Source organism: Odocoileus virginianus, chromosome 15 (assembly GCF_023699985.2).
Source record: "Odocoileus virginianus isolate 20LAN1187 ecotype Illinois chromosome 15, Ovbor_1.2, whole genome shotgun sequence".
Lineage (NCBI taxonomy): Eukaryota > Metazoa > Chordata > Mammalia > Artiodactyla > Cervidae > Odocoileus > Odocoileus virginianus.
In genome coordinates, this window is record NC_069688.1 from 34,671,320 (window position 1) to 34,697,249 (window position 25,930).

The window sequence follows — 25,930 nt, forward strand, 5'->3', positions numbered from 1 at the left end:
TTCAGTATCTCTGAGTTTGCTCAGATTCCTACAGAGATGGAAATCCCATCAGATACAGTGAAGAACCCTTAGAACCTTGTAGCCTTCAGGTTGGAAGTGACTTTGAACGTTTTAGGGATCAGTTCTTTGGTGAGACTTGCCAAGAGGGTTTCTATTTCTAAGGGGAGAAAGCATTTCTTCACAAAAGCTCAAAAGACTGGGACATCAAGTAACTCTTACAAAACAACATTTTGATGAGTTAAGTGTAAATGAATCAGAAGCATATGGATTGAATTTCCCTTAAAATACACATGGGTTTAAAAATTAAGGGGAAAAGTGCTTGGCAAAATTCTCTTTGGGTTTGGCCAAGTCCGATTCCTTTGAAAACTCGTTCAAGACATGATGCCAATCTTGAAATGCTCCGGGTTCACACATCTCTGGTTCAGAGTGCTCTCTTCCTTAGAATCCTCGTTGACCGCTTTGTTCACTATTGTCAGGATGGTGTCCTCTCAGTAATCCTAATCAGCATGACATCTAAAAGCAGAAAGCTATGTGAAGGTCCTCTACCATGCAGGAACTGCTAATGACCAGGTTTTTGTAGAGGATGTTGAATAGGCACCCTATGATTCTTGTACGTCCCAGTCATTTATTAACTGTTACACAGTAGGCACCCAGATGAATCATGTGTGACTCAAGTATTGTCTCCCTAATCAAAAAGCTTATAATCTGTGGATTAAGAAAGCAGACCTACATTATGATAGAAGGCAATGGGATGAGTGTGACCCTGATGGGCCACAGTATTCACTCCAGGTGATTCGTCCAGCTAGACTCTTGCTTCTTGTTGGCATTTTGATAGTTGCTTTCTAGTGCACATGCTCTTGAATTTAAGGATTTTATAGAGGTGCAGATAGGGTTGAATAAGAAAGAAAAAGAAGACTGTAGCCACAGTGGGTAGCCATGTCACTCTAGGGTTGAAAGGACAAGGGGAAATGGAGTTAACAGAACCTGGTGAAAGTCAGTCAGTCATGTCCAACTTTCTCCAAGTCCAAGTCTCTCCATGGACTGTACAGTCCATGGAATTCTCCAGGCCAGAATACTGGAGTGGGTAGCTGTTCCCTTCTCCAAGGGATCTTCCCAACCAAGGGATCGAACCCAGGTCTCCCACACTGCAGGTAGATTCTTTACCAACTGAGCCACAAGTGAAGCCCAAGAATACTGGAATGGATAGCCTAACCCTTCTTCAGTGGATCTTCCCAACCCAGGAATCGAACTGGGGTCTCCTGTATTGTGGGTGGATTCTTTACCAACTGAGCTATCAGGGAAGCCCTAACAGAACCCAGGGAGTGTTGGAACCAGAAAGAGGGGTGACCTGTGGCCATGGCTGGGTGCACCTATCAGAGACACAACATGAGAGCAGGAAGGGACAGGAAAGAAGAAAAAGGGAAGCTGGAATGTAGCCAGTGGTAGTGAGTAGGGCAGAGAAAGGCAGAAAATTGTTCAGGATGGACAGTGGGTAGGTGGAGCTTGAGGCACCTCAATTGTATTAGGGTAGGATTTTGATAAGTGAATGTGGAGGGGTTGGTGGGATGAGAGCATTTCTAGGTGCAAGTATGACAGAAGGAGAGCGCAAAGGGTTCTGGGGAAAGATAGCTTCTGTATTTGTCAAAGGGCTGGTTTAAATAGGAAATTTGAATGGAATGCTATGTAAGTTGTATTAGTGGGAAATCTCCAGATTTATGATAAGGAATTGGCTCGTGTGATTATGGAGGATGAGAAGTCTCATGATCTGGTGTCTGCAAGCTGGAGAAGCACAAAAGTCACTGGGGGCATTCAGTCTGAGCCCAAAGACCTGAGAATCAGGAGAACTGATGGTGTGAGTTCTAGTCCGAGTTTAAAGGCATGAGAACTAGAGGGTATTAAGAAGATATCCAAAGGCAAGAAAGGATGGCTATCCCAGCTCAACAGCCAGAGAGAATTTTCTCTTCTGCTTTTTTGTTCTAATCAATCCCTCCTCAGATAAGACAGTGCCCACCCACATTGGGGAGGGTACTGTGCTTTATTCAGTCTACTGATTCAAGTTCTAATCTCTATGGAAACAGTGGTAGATTCACCTAGAAATAATGTTTAGCCAGACCCTTGGGCACCCCATGGCCTAGTCAAGTTGGATCATAAAATTAGCCATCACAGAGGTTGAGCTTTGTTCACTGAAGATAGAGTCACTGAAGATTTTTGAGTGAGGGTATAAGAAAATCAAAGTTGTGTTTTAGGAAAGTTGCTCTGGGTTTATGCAAAATGGATCAGAAAGGAAGAGTTTGGGGTTTAGGCAACTAGAAGGTTGATTTCTAAAGTTTGACGTCTTGATTTATCTGCTTTGTACACTATTTATTGATTTCCTGATGATACATGACATTTTATTTGGGTATACCTCCCTGCCCAATGCAGTTAACATCTCTGTTTTTAGTTAAATCACAATTGGTTGTTTTAATCATCATGATTTGTAAATATTGTTTATTGCTAAGCCAAATAGTGTATCAGGATTCCATATATATATGAAATATATATATTATATATTCATATATATATATATTTGTAAAATATTATTTTTCCTGGATATTAATTTTCTAATTGGGTCACTTTTTAATTGTATAATTTGCTACTTATAAATTTTAATTGTTTTCAAATGTTCATCATATCAATTGTCCTATCAAATTTCATTTTTTCTAGATTCTTCTGTTCCAGCGTCCTCAGTCCTCCTCTTCCAGTCTGAACTCTGTATTTTATGGCTTCATCCTGAGGTGGTTTTGATTCTTCTGTGATGGATTTTTGCTTTTTTTTTCTTGTTTTCATCATCCTTTCTTCTTCCTCTTTATTTCATTTGCTAGAGTACATTCTTTCATGGGCTTACCAAAAAAACAAAAAACAAAACTTGTTAGGTTAATTTTCTTCTTACTTGCATCTATTCATTTTTATCTACATTTAGCTGATGGCTATTGGTTTTAGCATGCTTGGTTAATGAGTTCCTTTTCCCTTTGGATTTTGAAGGCAGCACTGCAGATGAGAAGCTCAATGTCCTTTTTATTCTTTGCCCTCTGTATTAAATCTGATATTTTTTTCCTCTGGAAGCTTCTCAGATATTCTCTTTATTTTGCAAAAAACACATATAATTATGTTTATAGAAAGCATACATATCTTATCATTTTATTTATGGAAAATTTTCAGAAAAGCAAAACTCTAGTGACAAAATTGCATCAGTAGTTACCAGGATCCAGTGTATTCTGAAGTGTCACAGTGATAAATGCTGGTGTAGTGTTTTTCATTCATCGTGCTGAACATTCAGCACGGGTCTTTTCCAATCTAGACATTCTCTGTCCTTAGTTTCATGGTGTTTTCTTGTCATTTTCCTGTGATAATTTTCTTGTTTTTTTCCATCCTCTCCTTTTGAAATTCATTTCAATTGGATATTAGACTTCTTTGGAAGGTCCTTTTTTAAAAAAATTGAAGTATGGTTGATTTACAGTGTTCATTAATTTCAGGAGTACAGCATAGCGGTTCAGTATTTTTACAGATTATACTGCATTAAAAGTTACTATAAGGTAATGGTGTTAATTCCTTATATTATGCAATATATCCTTGTTGCTTATTTATTTTATACATAGTAGTTTGTATCTCTTAATCCCATACTGCTATCTTGCCCCTCCCCTCCCTTTCCACATTGGCAACCACTAGTTTTTTCCTATATCTGTGAGTCTGTTTCTGCTTTGCTATATACATTTGTTTGTATCATTTTTTTAGATTCCAAATATAAGTGATATCATACAGTATTTGTCTTTCTCTGACTTATTTCACTAAGCAGATATTCTCTAGGTCCACTCCCATTGCTGTGAATGGCAGAATTTCATTCTTTTTTTGTGGCTGGGTAACATCCCACTGTGTATATATACACCACATCTTTATCCATTCAAGACTTCTTTGCTTTGTCCTTTAAATCTAATTTTCCCCCCTAAATTTTCATGTATTTTTTATTTATTGGAATTTTTTTTCACTTTTTCTGACTTCTTTGCTTTCAGTTTTTTTAAAATGTGATATTTTTCATTTTAGGAGCTGTTTCTTGCTTTCTAATTGTTCCTTTCTCATAGTATTCTGCTAGTATTGAAAGGAAAAAGATTCTCATAGATCTCTGATACTTTTTAGATTTGTAGTATTTGTTGTTATTTATCTTGTTTGTCTGGCTGTGCTAGGTCTTAGTTACAGCATGTGTATCTTCTGTCATCACTGCAGCAAGCAGGATCTTTACCTGTGGCGTGTGAGGTCCAGTTCCTTGACCAGGGATTGAACCTGGGCCCCCTGTATTGGGAGTGTGGAGTCTTAGCCACTGGACCACCAGGGAAGTCCCTCTGATACTTCCAATTAAAAGATCATTTGAGTCTTTTTTGTTCTCTTCATGCCTTCCCCACTACCCCCACCTTTCATTCACTGTAGTTCCCCCCACCACTTTTTTTTTAATGTGGAAGGCTTTTCTTGAGTGTTACCTGATCCATTCATATTTAAGACTAAGGCATTTTAAATTATGCTGAAGTTTTGTATCCATACAGTGGAATACTTCTCTGAAACAAAAAAGATTAAACTACTGCTATAAAGAACAATGTCAGCGAATCTCAAAAGCTTTATGTAAAGTGACAGAAGAGGAACACAAAAACATATATTTCTTATAATTATATTTATGGAAAATTTTAGAAAAGGCAAAACCTAGTGACAAAAGCAGATCAGTAGTTACCAGGATCCAGAGACAGAACAAAAAATTGGATTGCAATATGAGACAAATTTTCAGATAATGGAAATGTATTGTACTTTTACTGTAGTAATAGTTATATGATTGTGTACGTTGGTCAAAGCTCATCAAATTTCACACATAAAATTGGTGAATTTTATTATATGCAAGTGATACCTCAGATTTAACAGAAAGTAAATTGGAAATTCTCCATGGAGGGGGCTTATTGACTTGGAATTTTGAATTGAGCTTTCCAATAGGGAAGCCATTCATTTCATTGAGGATATCCTACAAATGGCAATACCAAACCACCTTACCTGCCTCATGAGAAACCTGTATGCAAGTCAAGAAGCAACAGTCAGAACCGGATGTGGAACAACGGACTGGTTCCAAATTGGGAAGGGAGTACTTCAAGGCTGTATGTTGTCACCCTGCTTATTTAACTTATATGCAGAGCCATCATGCAAAATGATGGACTGGATGGAGCACAAGCTGGAATCAAGATTATAGGGAGAAATATCAATAACCTCAGATATGCAGATGATACCACCTTATGGCAGAAATTGAAGAGGAACTAAAGAGCCTCTTGATGAAAGTGAAAGAGGAGAGTGAAAAGCCTGGCTTAAAACTCAACATTCAAAAAATGAAGCTCATGATATCTGGTCCCATCACTTCATGGCAAATAGATGGGGAAACAATGGAAACAGTGAGAGACTTTATTTTCTTGGGCTCCAAAATCATGCAGATGGTGACTGCAGCCAAGAAATTAAAAGATGCTTGCTCCTTGGAAGAAAAGCTCTGATGTACCTAGACAGCATATTAAAAAGCAGAGATGTTACTTTGCTGAAAAAGGTCCATCTAGTCAAAGCTGTGGGTTTTCCAGTAGTCCTGTATGGTTGTGAGAGTTGTACCATAATGAAGGCTGAGCACTGAGGAACTGATGCTTTTGAACTGTGGTGTTGAAGAAGACTTGAGAGTCCCTTGGAACTCAAGGAGATCCAACCAGTCAATCCTAAAGGAATCAACCCTGAATATTCATTGGAAGGACTGATGCTGAGGCAGAAGCTCCAACACTTCGGCCACCTGATGCCAAGAGCTGACTCATTGTGAAAGCCCCTGAGGCTGGGAAGGATTGAGGGCAAGAGGAGAAATGGGTCACAAAGGATAAGATGGTTAGTGTCACTGAACACTGGGTGTGAGTTTGAGCAAACTCCTGGTGACAGTGTGACAGGGGAGCCTGGCATGCTGCCCTTCACGGGGTCGCAAAGAGTCAGACGACTGAGTGACTGAACAACCGCAACAACGTCTACAGGGGAAGTTTTTGGCCATTGAAGATAACCTATCAATAACCTATCTTCCACTTTGCTAGGGATTTCCACATTCAGAAACCAACACAACATTGCAAAGCAATTTACCTCCAATTGTACACCTGTACTGTCAATGTATATTTTATTTCTTGCTATCTTGCTGAAAATGGGTATTGTCTTTAAAATTGCTATTAATCCACATAGCTTGCTGTTTTATTTTATATTTTTTTATTAATAGTGTGATTGAGCATAATATGTTTAATGTCCATTGTTTTTTCTTTTCTGTGAATTCACTATTCTTTGTCTTTCCCCCTCCCAGTTAGGTTGACTGGTTTGTTTTTCTATTTGTTCCATTATTTTGTTGCTTCGTAGTTTTAATTGGTGAATGATTGCTTTACACTGTTGTGTTGTTTTCTGAAATTAGAAATGACTAGAAAATGATGATATCTAATAGAGAAATTCTTCTCACATTCCTTCAAAGTAATCTAATTTCTTCTTGGTCCTTTGGACAAATCTGTTTAGTTGGGTGAAAACTTCGGTTTACTTTTTTCAGTTGGCTTGATCTCTGTATTCAGTGTTGACTGTTTCTCTGTAGTAATGTGCGCTTATTTGGACTTCACTTCTCTTTTGCAAAAATTTGAGGTAGATTTAAAAACCAAAAAAAAAAAAAGGCTATAATGTTATAGAATGTGTGTGTATACTTGAAGGTTAAAAACAGGAGAAAAGTATGCCAACTATAAAAGTCATAAAATTACTGGGCTAACCATAAACCCTTATTCAAAGCTTTCCAGTGAGGCTAAAGAAGGAATGTGTGATAAATATTTGACTCCTTTGTTAGAAGAAAACACACAAATTTTTGGTGGAAAAAAATGTATTCTAATACCAAACACTGTCAGAAATTCTTTATTTAATTTTATTTAAAAAATTCCATTGGAGTATAGTTGATTTTCATTGTTGTACTAGTTTTTGCTGTGTAGCAAAGTGAATCAGTTACATATGTGCATATATCCACTCTTTTTAAAATTCTTTCTCCATAAAGGCCATTACGGAGTGCTGACTAGAGTTCCCTGTGCTGTATAGTAGGTCCTTGTTAGTTATCTGTTTAGTATATAGAAGTGTGCATATGTCAATCCCCATCTTCCGGTTTACTCCTCCTCTCCCCTCTTTCCCCACTAATAACCATAAATTTGTTTTCTACATCTGTGACTTTAGTTCTACTTTGTAAATAAGCTCATTTGTACCATTTTTTCTTTTTTTAGATTTCACATTTAAGCAATATCATATGATATTTGTCTTTTTTCTCTGTCTGACTTACTTCACTCTGTATGACACTCCCTAGGTCTATCCATGTTGCGGCAAATGAAATCATTTCATTCTTTTTTATGGCTGAGAAATACTTCATTATATATATGTGCCATGTCTTCACTTTTTCCCCTGTCGGTGGATGTTTAGGTTGTTCCCATGTCCTGGCTGTTGTAAATAGTGCTGCAGTGAACGTTGGGGGTGCATATTTCTTCTCAAATTATAGTTGTCTCCAGATAGATACCCAGCAGTGGGATTGCAGGGTCATATTAGCTCTCTTTTTAGTTTTTTAAGGAATCTCCATACTGTTCTCTACAGTGGTTGTATCAATTTACATTTGCACCAACAGTGTAGAAAGTTTCCCTTTTCTCCATACCTCTCTAGCGTTTGTTGCTTGTAGTTTTTTTTTTTTCTTTTTTTTTGATGGTGGCCAGTCTGACTGGTGTGAGTGAAACCTTATTGAATTGTTTTGGTTTGCATTGTCAGAAAGTCTTACTTGCAGCATGTATTTCATAGGGAATATAGAAAAAAAGAAAAATTAGTTAATAAGTACAGAATTTCATTTCTTATGGTGACAGTGAATACCATTATAGTGTTATAAAAGTTTATAGCAAATAGCTAATATAATGTATTCTATGCTGTCCGTGGTCCAACTTGATTCAGAGATAGAAATGAGAATATCAAATCCCTTAGGCAGCTGTGCTTTTTCTCTAACTTCATGATTGGAAACCAGGGCTTTTGGGTCAAACCCACGCCACTACCTGTTTTTGTAAGTAAAGTTCTATGGGAACACAGCCACACACATTTGTCTGCATATTGTCTATGCCATGGCTGCTTTCGTGCCACCAAGGGCAGGTTTCTGTACTTACGATAAGGGCTGCGTGGCCTTCCAAGCGGAAAGTATTTACTCTCTGGCCCTTTCAAGAAAAAGGATGAGGAAGCTGTGGTACATATACACCATGGAATATTACTCAGCCATTAAAAAGAATTCATTTGAATCAGTTCTAATGAGATGGATGAAACTGGAGCCCATTATACAGAGCGAAGTAAGCCAGAAAGATAAAGACCATTACAGTATACTAACACATATATATGGAATTTAGAAAGATGGTAACTATAACCCTATATGCAAAACAGAAAAAGAGACTCAGATGTATAGAACAGACTTGTGGACTCTGGGAGAAGGCGAGGGTGGGATGTTTAAAGAGAACAGCATCGAAACATGTATATTATCTAGGGTGAAACAGATCACCAGCCCAGGTTGGGTGCATGAGACAAGTGCTCGGGCCTGGTGCACTGGGAAGACCCAGAGGGAGAGGGAGGTGGGAGGGGGGACCGGGATGGGGAATACATGTAAATCCATGGCTAATTCATTTCAATGTATGACAAAAACCACTGCAATGATGTAAAGTAATTAGCCTCCAACTAATAAAAATAAATGGAAAAAAAAAAAAGAAAAAGTTTTCTATCCCCTGCTCTAAATGATCATTCCTTCAATTATTAACTTTATATTCACCCTAGGAATATTTGAAAATCACCTATTGTCTATTTTTTAGCACCTGAGATTCTAAGCCAAATATGTAATTGGGCACGATGGTCAAGGTGAGGCACTTGGCCAAAATGATTCATTAATGTCTGTATTCAGGAAGAGAACGTACCCTCCCTGTATATACTCATCCTACCCAGGGATTTCATCACTCAAAGAAAAAACAGCCTAAGAGCACAAAGATAGCCTGCATTCTGAATTAGGGAGATTCTCTGTTTGTCTCGGCAACACACTCCTTCCTTTTGCTCTGCCCGGAGGGTGGTTCAGCCTCTTACCATCCACCCACCCCCTGGTCAGCTAGCCTTGGCAGTGCTTCCTGGAGTCTCAGTAAGCAGTTCATGGGAATCTTGAGATGGTATCTTTCTCCTCATCTGGACTCCAGTCCTGGTCAACCCTGTGATTTTTGCAGCTCCTTTTCCCGGTAGACCTAGTGCTGAATTACTCTCAGCTCCCTGATGTTGTCATCTTTGTCAAAAGATTTTCTTTTTATTTTTTCTGAAGGACTGGCTAACTGAACTGTCATGACTCCAAACTGGCAATACGTTCTAGTGGAAAAAAGCACAGAATTTAGAGCCAGCCGTCCTGTTTTTGAGTTCCTGACCTTGATACTTACCAGATGAATGACCTTGGGCAGGTTACTATAACTCTGAGGCTCACTTTTCTCATCTGCAAAATGAGGATTCTAATGATGCTCCCCATACCTGTTAGGCTCATTGTGAGAAAATGAGATATGGGAAAATAATTCATAAACTACAAAGTAAAACACACATGTTCATTGTTATTACCCGTTCTCAAAACCTCCCTCCATGGTTTTTCCTAATCTCCAAAGACCTTTCATTTGTGTTTGGGAACCATTCCACTAGTTCTCCATTGCAGCCTCCTTGCCAAAGGGCCTCGCCATTGTGTTGGCATCTTCTCTGGAAAGGAATATGCTGCTCCTCCAGGCACAGCCCGCTGCTAGAGATCACCATTCTCAAGCCTGAGTATCTCAAAGCTGAGCTCTGTGATCTTTGATAGTTTGAGACTGGAGGTCAGGGAAAGAATGTTCTCTTTGCCTCTCTCTCATTCTGTATTATCTGCTGGTCCCAGACTCCAAAGCAGTCCTGATGATGCTGAATCTCACATACTGTTCAATGAACACCACTCTTTAATTTCTTGCCCAACTTCTCTGTCTGAGCTCAAAAAGAGGACAGAGGCAAAAATGGGAATGGGGACACAAGTACCCCATACAGACTCTGCTCATTGTCCTCATTGTTCCCATCTCTTTTCTTAGAACCCAAAAGAAATTCCTCTCTATGTGAGTCTCTCTTTCCCCATCCCTTTATCTTGCCTCTTTTCTGTATCCTCCCACCATCTAGGAGGAAGGATTGTCATTGGATTCATCCCATTTCAGAATGAGGGTGGGGTCACCTACAAGTGGGTATAAGGTCATTCTTTATTAAAAGATATCATCATATATGGTAACCTTCAGTCCTTATTTTCCTTCCTTGTATATGTCCTCTTTAGCATATGCATTGTTTTTTGTCCATCTCCAGTATCATGGACCCAGCCCAAGAATGGTCAGGTTGTAAGATTTGGATTAAGCTCAGAGGGAGGTGGAGATTCTGATTGGCTACTAGGGCAAACTGTCTACCTCAGTTCAGCCTTACTAGAACTCTGCACTGGATGTTGGACTAAACTTAAAATTAGATTTTTTTTTTTTTTTAGAGCTTAGTTGTTCTTATTTATTGCCTCTTCTGTGGATATTTCCCCCAGGGCTCTCACAGAGGAGGGGTAACTCAAATGTTTTTGTACCATCAATAGTCCACCATAGTTTTATCTATGACCTCCTAAATAAATTCCCGCAATGGTCACTGGCCCACTGTTTTCTGCAAATGGCTAGTCTCTACATCCTGGGTTAAGCTCAAGTGGGACACTGTGTTACAGACTGTAAATCTAAATTTTCTTCAGTTTTGCCCTCTTTTCTACAGAAAGCAAAAATAAGAATTACCAAAAAAAAAAAAACAAAAAAACCAAAACCCAAACCTGACCGTGATATCTTTGCCAGATAAAACATAATTTGCTTTATTTTTCCCCTTTGCACCATTAAGAGATTTATTGTCTCCTATTTATTTTCAGCACTTCTCTTCATTTCTGGGAAGTCTGACCTGCCTAAATCATTATTGCATCTGAACAGATTTCCAGTAATGGACTCTATTTGGTATTTGAATGGCCCTTTAACAACACAGAGAAGGGCAGTGTTTCTTACATGTTTCCTGAGAAACAAACATGAGTGGCTGCCCCTACCTCTGCACCTCTCACCCCTCCCCCACCCAGGGGCCTAGGGACATCTTCCAAAATAGCCCACACCTAAATTTAAAAATTCTTTGTAGTTCGTAGTCACATATTACAGAAAATGTGCATTCTACATCACAATGTATTTGTTTCCTTATATATGAAAACGTCTTAGTTTTTGTGTTGACATTTCAGGCAGGTGTTCTTTTTGTATCCTGGCACACGTGCACTGGTTATAGCTTATTCTTAATTATCTCCAGTCTGGTCCATATGATTTAGATGCAGAAAAACTGGATTTGAATTGAATCTGCCACTTAGGTTCCGAAACATGGACACATGCCTGTTCTCTTAGAGCAGTAGATCCTCATCTATAAAATGGGCTGTTGATTAAATCTGCAATTGGGGGGGAATATTTTTGGTGAAGAATTTTCCAATGTTGAGAGGGAAGGGCTGAATAGAACCAATGTGGAAGTCTGAATCCTAAACTATTTTGAAGATGATTAAGTGCAGACTTTTTCATGAAATTTAACTGCTCTCATTTTGCAATAGTTCCACTCTATCATATTAGTTCCTTGGGGATGTTTATAGAGTTTTTCCTCATAGGAGTGCCAATGTTAGAAACAATAATTCTCATAGGAAACTTTTGAGACAGCTGCCAGCCCCAGGCTCCCAGACTCACCCCTGGTGAACCTAACTTCAACAGATACTTATCAAGGAATGTTTCTGTGTCTTTCACTTGCTGGGTACACTGTGCCATATGGAAAAATTATCAGCTACGGTCCATACTCTTAAGAACTTGAAGTCTTATTAGAGGAAACTCACAAGGCAGTTACAAGAATTCAGGTGGCACTAGTGGTGAAGAACCTGCCTGCCAATGCAGGAGACATAAAAGATGCAGGTTTGATCCCTGGTCAGGAAGATCCCCTGGAGAAGGGCATGGCAATCCACTTCACTGTTCTTGTGTAGAGAATCCCATGGACAGAGGAGCCTGGTGCGCTACAGTCCATAGCGTTGCAAAGAGTTGGACGTGACTGAAGTGACTTTGCATGCATGGTCCTTAGTCTCAAGGACTTGAAGTCTTATTAGAGGAAACGCACGAGGCAGTTATAAGAATTCATCAGTAATAACATAAGAATGTGTAAGAATATAATACATAAGAATAATACAACTTATCAAGGGCCTACTGAGTAATATACTTAGCATGGCTCCTCTAATTCTCAAAATAACACTGAAGGATAAAAATTATTATTTTTGTTTTACTGATAATGGAAATCAAGGCTGTAGCTCAAGACTGTATAATCAAATGCCAAAAAGGAAAAGTAGATTTAATAGCAGCATGTATCAGCTGCCACATCCTACTGCCTTGAGTTCCTCTCTGTAAATGGATTTGTCCCAGGCTGATTCCTTTTAGGTCAAGTGGAGGTAAAAGTGATAACCTCTGTGTTTCCAGAAGCAAAGCTTATATGAGATTTATTCAGTCCTTGCTGCACTGGTCAGAGAGGCTCTCTATTGTAACGCTCGGTCACTCAGTCGTGTCTGACTCTTTGCGACCCCAGGGACTGTAGCCCGCCAGCCTCTCCTGTCTGTGGAATTTCCCAGGCAAGAAGACTGGAGTGGGTTAACATTTCCTTCTCCACACTATTATAATAAATAACCCCCAAATTCAGCACCATGGCTTGTATTCTCTGTATAAAAATGTATTTTAAAATTAAAAATAAATTTAAAGAAAAAGAATGTGTTATGTTATTTTTGGCTGTGATGGGTCTTCCTTGCTGCCCATGGGGTTTCTCTAGTCGTAGTAAGTGAGCCCTGCTCTGCAGCTGTGCACGGGCCGGCTTCTCTTGTTGCAGAGCACAGGCTCTGGACCACAAAGGCTTCAGTAGCTGTGGTGCTCAGGCTTCGTTGCCTTGTGGCATGTGGCGTCTTCCCTGACAAGGGATCAAATCAGGGTCCTCTGCATTGCGAGGTAGAGTCTTAAGGACTAGACCCAGGGAAGCCCCCCTCCCCGCTTGTATCATTGTGCCTCATACACAACCAGGCAGCCAGAAATTTGGTGCTCACTAATGCCCACGTGTGGTTTCACCTCCCCCGGTCGGTGGAATAACTGAGGCAGTTAAGAATCTGAGGTTCCTGCCCCATTGCCTCTCTTCCTTCTGTGTGTCAGCATGATGATTCCAGAATGATCCTGGAAGCACCAGAGGGCAGAGTCACAATATGGAAGACACCGGGGTCTCTAAGTCACCGTTTGGGGCCGAGCTTCCTTGAGAGTATCCCCAACAGGGACATCCCCATGGGACTTTGTATGACAAAAGATACATTTTTATTGTGTTAGACCACTGAGATTTTGGATCATTTGTTACAGTAGATACTCTGACCAATCAGCAGGTGCTGAATAATACTTGCTAAGTGAAAGACATTCATGTGCTTCATATTAAAGTCACTTGAGAAATTGTTAAAAATCCCTATGCCCAGGCTACAGACCAGTTTAATCAGACTCTTTGGGGTGGTAACCAGGCATCAATCTTTTTTTTTTTTTTTTTTTACTTTCTAGGTGACTGCACTGTGTAGTCAAATCTGAGAACCAGTGTGTTGTATCAGTGCTATTCTAAACATTGGGGTCTGTGGATTTTATTAGACATGCAAGTTCTGACATCTGCCAATCTATGAAACTGCATCCTCTTGGAATTTGTGTTTTTAGTAAGCTCTCTGGAGAAATTCTTTGGTATAATAAAGTTGAGAAGCACTGTTCTAAACCATTCTGCTCTAGTGATTCTCAAAGTATGGTCTTCTGGCTGTCTTGCAGTACTTCCTATGGACAGACTTCTGGGCTCAGCCCCAGGTCTCCTAAATCAGAATCTCATGATGGAAGTGCCTAAATGGCTACATCCGTCAAGACTTTTCTGGATAATTTAATTCTTGGCTCACCAGATTCACAGTCACCAGCATCTTTTCCAGCACACCACCCGTTACCAGTCTTTTCCCCGGAATCAAAGACTTTCCCACAACTCCTCCTTCTCACCAACCACCAAGTCCCTGTGAGTTCTGGCCATAGGATCTGGGGATGGGAAGGTCAGTTCTTGAACCATACATGTCATTTCCTCCTGTAGTTGCTTGCATGTTCTGTCACCTGTGATTCTTTATGACCCTATGGACTGTAACCCTCGGGGCTCCTCTGTCCATGGGATTCTCCAGGCAAGAATACTGGATGGGTTGCCATGCCCTCCTCCAGGGGATTTTTCAGTTACTTTAAATAGAGAACTCCTCTAATGCTTTCAAATGTTTGTTTACAGACCATTAATTATTAAATACAGACATTCTGGAGCAGAGAACTTTTAACTTAAATGATGAGAAATGATGCGGGTTGAAGAGGGACAGAGTTGAACATGAGGACTCCCTAAAATATGATTCAACTGATAGAGCTCTGACGTCTATTCATCTTTTCAAGGATCCATACCTACTGTGTAAAGAAAGCTGCCGGTGAGACTAATTTAGATGATAAATGGTAAGAGCTTAAATGAGAAGTAGAAAAGGACTATGAAGAAGCAAGAAGATGATGGAAAAAAAATGACTGCAAGTCCTGTCAGTTTCTTGGGCAGGGTTTGGTTTGGGAGTGTGTTTTAGTCATGGCGAAAGACCTTGTGAGTTTATAAAGACAGATTCTATGAAAGGCCTTTTTGATCAGAGAAATCAAAGTCTCAATCTTCCTCCATTTCTTTTCTCTCTCTCTTGCTTTCTGATTATTTGAAGTTAAGTTTATGATGGGTTTTGGGAGGACATGTTGGTAATTTATGTGGCTGACAGAAGATGTGGGTTCTACAAGTGGAAGACACACCAGCATTTGTGCCTGCCGTTTGGCTTCTGTTTTGTGCTCTTATTCCTTACTTTGTGTTGCTATCACAGGAGCTTGTTGAGCAAGTCTGAGCTGGAGAGCTAGAGGTGTGGGATGTCAGCGGGGAGCTCTCTGGTCTGGCCCTAAGGAAACTTGCTGTTGAGAGAAATACGTGCACAGGAGGGAGGGTTCTGTGCGGTGTGTTGAGCAGGAGGGGTGCCTGGACTGAGCAGGGAGATGAGCAGATTGTCTGAACTGTGGGGAAAGCCGCATCAGCTCCCTGTTCTCCTTAGAACTCTTCTACTCCGTCCCTTTGCAAAAGGGAATGGCGGGGTGAGGACGCAGGGGTCCTCTCTGTAGTAGGAATGGTCTGGGTATGGACACACCCAGACAAAGCTGGCTGGAGTAGAAGAGAGCATGTTTCCTGTTTGGTGAGACTGATGCCCAGGGCTCAGCCTCACCGCAGGTGTTGAAGGGAGCTTTCATCTGCCACACAGAGCTCACCGCACCACAAGTCGGAGGACGTCAGTGGGTTAAAATCCTGCAGGCACTTGTCCACAGAACTCAAGTCCTAGGACGTGACCCCAGATCTCGAAAGTGACTGAACCATGACAGTCTGCAGCCCTCAGATGGTTAGGCAGAGGGGGCCCTAGTCACTGTTAGAATTTAGAATTTCCTCGGAGGAGGCGTCAGAGAAAGGCAGTGCAGCTTGGTAGCTGGAATCTTGGAACTGGAGTCCAGAGCTTAAGTTTATACCCTCACTCTATCACTTTATCAACTGTGTGGCCTTGAGCAAATTACTGGACCTGTTGGAACCTCTGTTTTCTGCTTCCTGAAATGGTTATAATACACATGTGTATATATACCTTATAAGGTGGTTGTGAAAAGTAAACAAGACAATGTGTCTAAAAGACTTGGCAGAGTCCCTGATGCAGAATGAATAAACTATAATCACTGTTCTCCTTCATGATAGTTGTAAGTCTGGAAGGGGTAAAAATGGAAGGCAGCAGTACAGAGCAGGCATGTCTGAAATACTCTATGTTATAAAAGCAATGACCAAGGCAGAAACCCAAGTTTTCCATAATGAGTGGAACTACTACAGGCCAAAGAGGTGGAAATGCATTCACCCTAAACTGCCAGTCAGCCAGGGGCAGGGCGGCGACTAGTGTAACATATTGCTAGCCCACAGCCACATGGTTGGGGCCACCAGTACATCCTTCTTCAGGGAAATTCTGAGTTTCTAGTGAGCCATCATGAAGAATTCATAGAGTCTGGACCTAGACTTAAACCCAGGGTCTCTATACTATACTAGCTATGTGACAGATTCAAGTCACTTATATTACATTTGTGAAGATATGGGTGAAGGGAAATGAAAATACTTGCCTTTCGGATTTGGATCAAAGAGTAGAGACAGGGACTAACTGCCGGACACATGGTTGAAACTCACTCAGTGGCAGCAGTTTGTTCATTTATTTATGGTTGCACTGGATCTTCGTTGCTTTATGCAGGCTTTCTCTTGTTGAGATAAGCGGGGACTGCTCTTCTTTGCAATGTGCGGGCTTCTCACTGTGTGGCTTCTTGTCATGGAGTCCAGGCTCTAGGCGCACAGGCCTCAGTAGTTGTGGCATGTGGGCTCCGTGGTTATGGCTCTTGGGCCCTAGAACTCGGGTTCAGCAGTTGTGGGGCATGGGCTTAGTTGCTCCAAGGCATGAGGAATCTTCCCGGGCCGGGGATTGGACCTGTGTCGCCTGCACTGGCAGGTGGATTCCTATCCACTGCATCACCAGGGAAGTCCCAAGTGGCAGCTATTGAACAGAGGTGGAGCCCAGACTAGGCATGGCCCCTACTTGCTTGAGTCAGAGATACAGAAGAGATACAGGAGCCTCCATGGCAAAGAATGTTGGCTTTAATAATTAGGAGTAACTAACTAAAAATGAGACATTATTTTTGTACTTTCCAGTGCTTCCTGGAGTTCTCAGTATGTATAATAAAAATTGTCAATCACTGCATACCTCTTCCTTGAATATGCAGACAGCTTGGATTCCACACTATGATGGAGGCTACTTGTGGGTCTGATTACACTTCCCTGTGCTTTCCACTGTATACATAGCTTCAAAGCGATTCTTCATTCCAAGTTCAGTTTCTAGTATATCCTATTAAGGGCACTCTAGTAAAGGGCAATTTTCCTCCCCTCACTGCCCCCACCCCTTCTGCTGACACGGGGGCTTAACAGATTAATGCATTAGTCCTTAATACTTTGTCCTTCTAAGGTATGGTTCAAGTCAGTACCCTTTGATTAGCACCATCTTTTCTAGCACAGGATCAGACTCTTTTGTATCTCCTTCTGCTGGCATTTATTCCTGAAAGGGAGGTGGAAAGATTAACCAAAAAAAAACTTGTCAAGTCACCTCTTCAAATATTCCAAGTTTTCTGACCGATTTTTCTGATTATAGAAATGATCAATTTTCTACCCGAGCAATTTATTTAAGTAGGGAAACATATCTGCATGCATATAAACATCATGGCTGGTGGGCACTCAAGAATATGCTGTATTTCAGCAATAGATCCTTGAAACTCAGTAGTTTCACAGAATTATTGATGCAGTAAACTTCAGCATTTTGTTACAGCATTAAGGGCCCATTGTTTATTTCAAACTATTAATCAATACACCAGCCATTAGTTGCTGGCAACTTATGATATTTTGAAAATTATTACTAATGCTTTTTGTTACAATTTCTTCTTGGTTTTTTTCTTTTTTTTTGGCTGCATTTAGCAGAGAGGTAAGAATCTGTAGTTGATTAGATGTGCTCTCACATGCAAAGCATCCCTGGGATATAATAGGCGAGAGATTTACTTAGAGAAAACATTTTTTTTTTTTTTTAAAGCAGCCAGAAAAGCAACGTGCTTCTTAAAACTGAAGAAGGAAATGTGAATGTTTCATATAGTGGCTCTGCTGATACATGTCTTCTTCCTGGGCACTTTTTTGTCAGTGGCACCGAGAATGGAACATAGATGATGATAAAACTGGCCTTCGAAGAATCTCCGATTCTTTGTAGTGTAGTCTGAAGGCGGACCATTTTGTAGCAAAGTAATCCCCAAAGATGTGACCCTCTGAACCTTGGAAGATTTTCTTGTTTTAATGTTTGCTTTTTTTATCTGTGAATATTTGGCTCCTTTTCTTTCCATACACTTTGGCATGGCCTCTGTTAGAACAACATGTAGCTTATGCTTAGCTTTAGGGTCACGATGACTATCAAGCTACAAATCAAGAGGCCAAGAAAAATGGCTGTGCAGCCAGTGCTTTCTAGAGAAGAACCAAAGCTGGGACTTCCTGTTTGGGGACCGCGAGCATGCGGGGTATTTCCAATCATGGGGACATTTCCCTTGGAGGAAGCCTTTCATTTGTACTCATGTGCTAATTCTGTGCTGTGGCATTCCGGCTCTAAATCTAGGTGGGTCATTAAGTACTGTCCCACCTGGAGTTTATTCCTTCCCTCCTCTGTTTCTTTACTTCTGAGCTTATTCACGATCACTTGGTAGGTGCCACAGGACTGCTTGTTTCTTGCCATATTAATAACTGAAGTGCTATCTCTATGAATAATAGTAACATCAGGCAATTGGCTGCAGTGGTTCCCTTGATATTTCTTAATATCAATAGTCTCTATTTCCAGTGGGATTTAGGAAGCTACTGTAGTTTCCTTAAAAAAAAAAAAAATCCAAGGATAGCTGTATCATGCATTTGTGTACCCTCCAAATTAAAAAAGTGAAGTCAGCAAAAATGATAGTTTTTTTGTTTCCAAAGTTAATCGCTGGGCTTCCCTAGTGGCTCAGTGGTAGGAATCTGCCTGCCAGTGCAGGAGACATGGGTTCGATCCCTGAACTAAGATGATCCCCTGGAAAAGGAAATGGCAACCCACTCCAGTATCCTTGCCTGGGAAATCCCTTGGACAAAGGAGCCTGGCAGGCTACAGTGCATGGGGTGGCAGAAGAGTTGAACATGACTTAGCAACTTAGTAACAACAAGTTACTCTTTACAAAGACTTTTTCTTCCTTATTGTTAGCTCAATGACCCAAGACTAGTTGTGCTTAGGTTCTTTTAGAGAAGAAAATTTCATTTTTCTCAGTTGGCTGCTAAACTGAAGACATTAAATAAATATTATTAATAATAAATTAATGAAAAGTAAGTCCTAAGAAGCAGAATTAAATTGCCACGGAAGCATTTTTCTGGCTTTTAAATTTGCAGTTAATGTTACCAAAGAATGATCACCAGGCACTTGAGAAATCCACATAAACGTGAAACTTAACCCTTATAAAAGCACAGTATATTTAGAGCTGAGAAGGCAAAAGAGTGCAGTGAAAGGAAGTGAAAATCAGTGTCTGCTAACTTCAGGTAGAATGTCGGTATCAACTTTACTTTGAAGCAGATACCTTGATGTGCTTCTTATAAGATGAAATAATGAGGGAATGGTGCATCGTCAAGGAGATGGTGATCCTCAGAGTTGAGATTCTCTATGTTACCAGAGTTTGCTTTTTCAAGAGATCGCTGACCCAGTGCAAACATTTTGCAACCCTCTCATATGCAGTGTCTGTTTGCATCACATTGAAACTTTGTGGGTGCTGAGTATGTTAAAAAGGAAATATTTGCCATCACACTGAATCTTTGGGGGTGCTTAGTATGTTAAGTCCATAGCCACATTCATTATATGATACTAGTTTTAAGAATTAACTAGGTGCTGCCCTATTTATAATAGCCAGGGCACGGAAGCAATCTAAACGTGAGATGAATAAAAATGTGGTACCTATTCACAATGGAATATTACTTAGCCATAAAAAGGAACAAAATCAGGTCATTTGTAGTGAGATTGATGAACCTGGAGCCTGTTACACAGAGTGAAGTAAGTCAGAAAGAGAAAAATATTGTATATTAACACACATATATGGAATCTAGAAAAATGGTACTGATGAACCTATTTGAAGGGCAGGAATAGAGTTGCAAATATAGAGAACAGACTGGTGGACGCAGTGGGAGAAGGAGAGGATGGGATGAACTGAGAGAGTGGCATTGACCCATATACACACCGTGTGTGAGACAGGCAGCTAGTGGGAGGCTGCTGTATATATAGCCCAGCTGGTTCAGTTCTGTGCGCTCTGATGACCCAGAGGGGTGGGATGGGGGAAATCGGGGGGAAGCTTAAGGGGGAGGGAACAGATGCATACTTGTAGCTGATTAATGCTGTTATGCAGCAGAAACCAACACAACATTGTAAAACAATTGTACTCCAATGAAAAAATAATAAAATGAAAAAAAAAAGTACTGCCCAGTGTTCACATCCCCCAGGCTTAAGCACTGTGGCCGATTCAGCCTTCCCACCCATCACCAGACCCTGTCATCGTCCTGGAGCTATCCTTTCAGATTTCGCCTGGTGTGTGTTTTCTTGAAATGGCAGAATCCTTAGCTGTCCCTCAAAGTTCTGTTTGTAGTATGTCTGTCAAGCATCTCCTTCAGCTATATTTTTTAATTGGTTAATCTAAATTCTGTATTTATTGTGTTTGTTTTCTGGGACTCTGATCATTTGAGATAAACTTAGGAGCATCTCCTTTAAATTAACTAGAGATATGATTAGAGTTGGCTGAGATCTTCAGCCTTTCAAGATGGATCTGAATTCTTTTCAAATGGATTCGAATAACTCTGCCAAAAAAATGTGTCCTTAATTGTCTATTCTGAGCATGTGAGGTTTACTTTCTCATGCAAATTTTGACAATAAGCAGACATACAAAGTAGGTGTGCACATTGAAGAAATATTTTTATTTAAAAGTCTGCTTTGATCATTGCTCATTAATTGTTAATAGTAAGAAAAGTGGACAATTTCGGAGAAAGTTTGGAAATTAAAAAAAAAAAAACTTCTTAACCACAAATACTACTGACCAAGATGTTCCATTTATGCTGCAGCCTGCTTTATTGTTTCGTCTATTTTAACTTTTATTTTTTTAATACCTAATCCTGTCTTCTTACTTACTCAGTTTCAATCAAGAACTTTTTTCTTGAAATAGTTTCCCAAACAGGAAAAATTCTTCAACTTGATAGCAAGAAATTAAAACAGTGAACTGAAGTTAAATATCTACTGTCAAAATTGAGTTTAATTAGATTTTCTTACTTACAGATTTAGTATATTTTGGGTGCCTAATGGAATATTCTTATCAGTAAGAATAGATGTCCTTTTCTGCCTGGCGTATGTTCTTACCTGTCCTGTGTATGTGAATGCACTTTTGTTTCCTTTGCATCAGTAACATTGTATATCTTTTGCTCATGTTCCTCTCCAGCACCCTTCACCATATTACTCCTAGTACATAAGTCAACTTAAAAAAAAACCCCCCAAAACAGCAAACTATTTCCTATCAAGATTCTGCTAATGTCTTTTATTTCAGCTCCTACTTGTGGCTTGTTTAATTTGACTGCTTGACATTCTTCCTCCTATCTCAAGTGGATTATACATATAAATGAAAGTCTGGATTTGAGTTTTCTTTCTTCATTAGAATACACATCAGCTTTGAAAGAGTTCTGATATATTTTAAATGTGCTTTCCAGAACTATAAGAAATGAGCTTCTTTCAATCAAGCCTGTTCAGATTAAATTAATTTTTCACTGACTTCTTGTTTCAGACTGATTTTGGTTTTAATAAAAACAACCAATGAAACTAGAAATATAAACCAACTCTACTCTGTAAGGGAGAACAATAGGATTATAAAAATGTAGTCATCAGGATGTCAGTTAGATATGTTTGGGGAGATTGAGAGCAAGAAGTGATAGTTTCTCTTTACCTGTAATAAAAGCTCAGCTCTTCCTCATCTCCTCTTCACCATGCTCAAAATGTTGCTACACAAGAAAAAACTTTTAATTGAGTTTTGATAGTAACTTGCTGAATATTGATCATTCAAAGCTCTAATTGAAATGCTCAACAGTGGGTTTGTTAGGGCCTTCCTTCCAAATCCATAAATCCTGTTTTTGGGTTGCCATTGGAAATTGTGTCTGCTGAAGAAGGGAAGCCCTCCTGTAGAAATCAAACTTATCCATCTTTTCTGTGCTAATAACATGAAATCACAAGGTCTTCCATAGAATCGTGTAAACATAAAGAATAGATGACAGGGTTACACTTGTTATATTAGAAATATAGTCCTAAATACCCCTGAATGTTTTGAGCAATGTTCTGTAAATTTTATGAACTGGTACCTGATAGCTTTTAGTATCCTTATGAGATTTAGGAAAAATGGTGAACTGAAAAGCAACATTTAATCAGTTACTCAAATATTCATCTCAATTAGACTGCTTATCCACTTGGGACTCATTCCAAGTCTTTAAAAACAATTCATGATGAAGTTATGGATATCTTAAGATAGGCTAATCCCCAAACCTGCTTTTTTTGCAGCCTTACTTGTGCGTGCATGCATGCTAAGTCTCTTCAGTTGTGTCCGACTCTGTGACCCTGTGGACCGTAGCCCACCAGACTCCTCTGTCCATGGGATTCTCCAGGCAAGAATACTGGAGTGGATTGCCGTGCCCTCCTCCAGGGGATCTTCTCGGCCCAGGAATACGTTTCAGCAAATGTCACCTTGGCTCTTCTAGTTGTTCTTGCCAAATTCTTGATGTAATCCTGGACCCCAGTCTTCCTTTGACACCCTGTATTCAATCTATTAGCAAATTCCTTTTTCTCTGTCATCAAACTGTATCTAAAGTCTTCTCATATTTCACAACTTTCCCCACTATTGGAAATTTTAGTCCAAACCATCATCATCTTTTGCTTAGATATTTACAGTAGCTTTTTTTTTTTTTTAACTACTGTCCCAGCTTCTACACTTGCCTTCTTATTCTCAGACTAGAAATCAGAACAGTGTGGTTAAAAATAGTCCATATCACATCTTTCCTCAGGTCAGATTCTTCCAGCTGCTTCCCATCTCTCTTAGAATGAATGCCGAAGTCTTTACCCGGCCAACACGCCTCTCACTGTCTCCTCCTGCACTGCCTCTCTGATCTGTTTCCTATGAATTTATGCTCATTCACTCCGCTCTGTTCCCTCTGGCTTCCTTGTTTTTTTTACCATGCCCAGCAGGCTCTGATTCAGGATTTGTGCTATTGCCATTTCTCATTGTGTGAGAAAAGGCTACCAGTTCTATCAGTTAGCTCTTACAGTGTAACAAAGTACCCCCAAACTCATTGACTTAAGATGTCAAACACTTATTACCACATCTCACAGCTCTGTGGTCACTGGGTATCCATTGATCCAGGCTAACCTAGACTGGGCATGTTATTCATTCACAGATTGGTTGTGGTCTTTGCTCCTGACTAGGTTTAGTTGGGTCATTTCCAGCCCTGGCTAGTCCTTCTCATGCTAATGACAAACATGCACAGTTTGAGTAGGGATATTTTTGTAAGATTATGTAAGTATTTGCTCTTGACCTTGTCATCATCTTAGAATAATGTCTTTTGGTTTATTGGTAGAACAAACTTGGAAGAACAGCTTTGAGCAAAATGGCAGCAGGTTGGGATTTAAGTAAATGGTGGCCACCAGTTTGTGCTTAATTGCTCAGTCGTGTCCGACTCTTTGCAACCCCATGGACTGTAGCCCGCCAGGCTCCTCTGTCCATGGGGATTCTTCAGGCAAGAATACTGGAATGGGTTGCCATTCCCTTCTCCAGGGGATCATCCCAACCCAGGGGTCGAACCTAGGTCTCCTGCATTGCAGGTGGATTCCTTACTGTCTGAGCCGCCAGGGAAGCTCACCAGTTTACTTCAGTTTTAATACTTGGTGATCCAGGACCATGTTTTTGTTCCTCCTGGGTTAACTAGTTTTAGGGACTCACCCATGAGGCTATAGATTTAAATTAAAGGAGAGGCTTCAGTGCGATGCAGAGAGATGACGTGGGATGACACCAGTTTATACAGCTTACTTGTTCTCTTTAGGTTCTCTTCTTATTCTCTTCTCACGACCTATTCCATCATACAAGTGGGCAACTGGTCTGCCCACCTGCACTTAAGTCTCACTAGATCTGATTATACCCACGTTATGATAGCAGCTCCAGTTGAAATCTTAGTGTCTAATTGTCAGTCACCCAGTCTTCACTAAGGTCTAGAAAGACTTGCTTTTAAAGTGGCAACTTACCCTCTCCTGCTAATGGCATGGCTTTGTGGCAGAGCCCTTGCTCTCTGTATGACGCTTGCATCAGGGTTTGTCAGAGATTGCAGACAGCAGCTTAATCTACTGTACGTACCTCTAGCACCGTTGGTTTGCTAGGTCAGACATCTCCAGTAGCATGACAGCTTCCATGGTAGCTTGCATGACTTGTACAGACCTCTGTTCTTCCTGACCATGCTTACTCTAATAAGCTTTTTGAGTCACCCGATAAATAGCTTTTTCCTTGACTCTTTATGTATATCATAATAGCTGTGTGCCAGTGATCAGGGAATCAGCCTGAGAATTTTCTCAGGTGCTAAGGATATTCATTCCAAATATGTACTCAAGGACTAGGCAGATAAATTTAGGTTCGCTCTGGTTATGATTCATGCATTTCTAGAGCCAGTACTACTCACAAGGCCAGTGTTTTACCTTCTGCGTGCATGTGTGCTCTGTCACTTCAGTCATGTCTGACTCTTTGCAGCCCCATCAGGCTCCTCTATCCATGGAATTTTCCTGGCAAGGATACTGGAGTGGGTTGCCATGCCCTCCTCCAGAGAACCTTCCCGCATCTCCTGCATTGAACCCGCATCTCCTGCACTGCAGGTGGATTCTTTACTGCTGAGCTGCCAGGAAAGCCCCCTTACCTTCTGCACTTCAACTAAATTCACCACCGACAAACATCTTATCTTATTGATGTTATAGCGTGCAAGGGGTTACTATCAAAGGTATTCTATTGTGATTTAACCAGAGTGAAACCATTTCTGAATCCCATCTGGAGGGTCTGATTTTCCAGAGCCACTCCTTTTAACAGTGATTTTAGCCTAGGTTCTCCAAAAAGCAGAGCCTGAGGAGAGGCTTGTGTGTGATTGGAGTCTCTTGGGAAGTGGTCCTCTGGAATGGAGTTGGAAATGGGGTAAATCAGACAGGGGAAGAGGGAAAAGAGTCTCTGTTATACCAGGCTGATTAGCACTCTGCGGACCTGGGCAATGGTCTCAGGGATCTTCTTAGGAGCAGTGGAACACACTGAAACATCATTTCTCAGAAAGACTGATAGATTATAAAAAGTGTTTTCTGTTTTGGAGAACAAACATTATGAGCAATATGAAGAAATACCACTTGGAATCACAATATACCTAGGTGGACTTGTACTAATGTGAAAGGTTGGCATCAATCCCAAAGAAAGAAATGAGTGGCAGGCTTTAAGGCTTTAAGGCCTTAAATATTCCTTAATGATGTGTTTGAAATTATAATATGTATATTTATCCAAACTGGTTTTGTTCATTATTCATCTCATCTCTCTGCCTGTTCTAACTTTTTAGAACAATACTGTCTAGCAGAAATATAAATGAGCTGCAGAAGTAAATTTAAAATTTCTAGTAGCCAGGTTAGAAAAGTAAAAAGAATCTGTTGGAATTAGCTTTAATAATGTACTTTAACCCAAATGTATCCAAAATATGATGATTTCAACATATAGTCAATAGAAAAATTGGTAATGAGATATTTTACTTCCACTTTTTTACCAAGTCTTCAAAATCTGATGTTTGTTTATTTTTGGCTGTGCTGGATCTTTGTCACTGTTTGGGCTTTTCTTTAGTTGCATCGAGCAGAGGCTACCCGTCATTGCAGTGCACAGGCTCCCCATTGTAGTGACTCCTCTTGTTGCGGTGCACAGGCTCTAGGGCGTGAGGGCTTCAGTAGTCATGGCGCGCAGACTTAGTTACTCCGCGGCACGTGGCGTCTTCCCAGACCAGTGTG

The 25,930-nt window shown here is 40.3% G+C and overlaps 1 long non-coding RNA gene across 1 annotated transcript; it reads right to left on the reverse strand.

Moving 5' to 3' along the window:
- Positions 1 to 16,452: 16,452 nt before the first annotated feature.
- LOC110131044 (uncharacterized) lies at positions 16,453 to 23,378 on the reverse strand. The gene is made up of 2 exons (XR_011491480.1): positions 22,436 to 23,378; positions 16,453 to 17,365 (listed from the first exon to the last, which is right to left on the reverse strand). It is a non-coding gene; the product is annotated as an uncharacterized lncRNA (long non-coding RNA).
- Between the last annotated feature and the right edge of the window lie 2,552 nt (positions 23,379 to 25,930).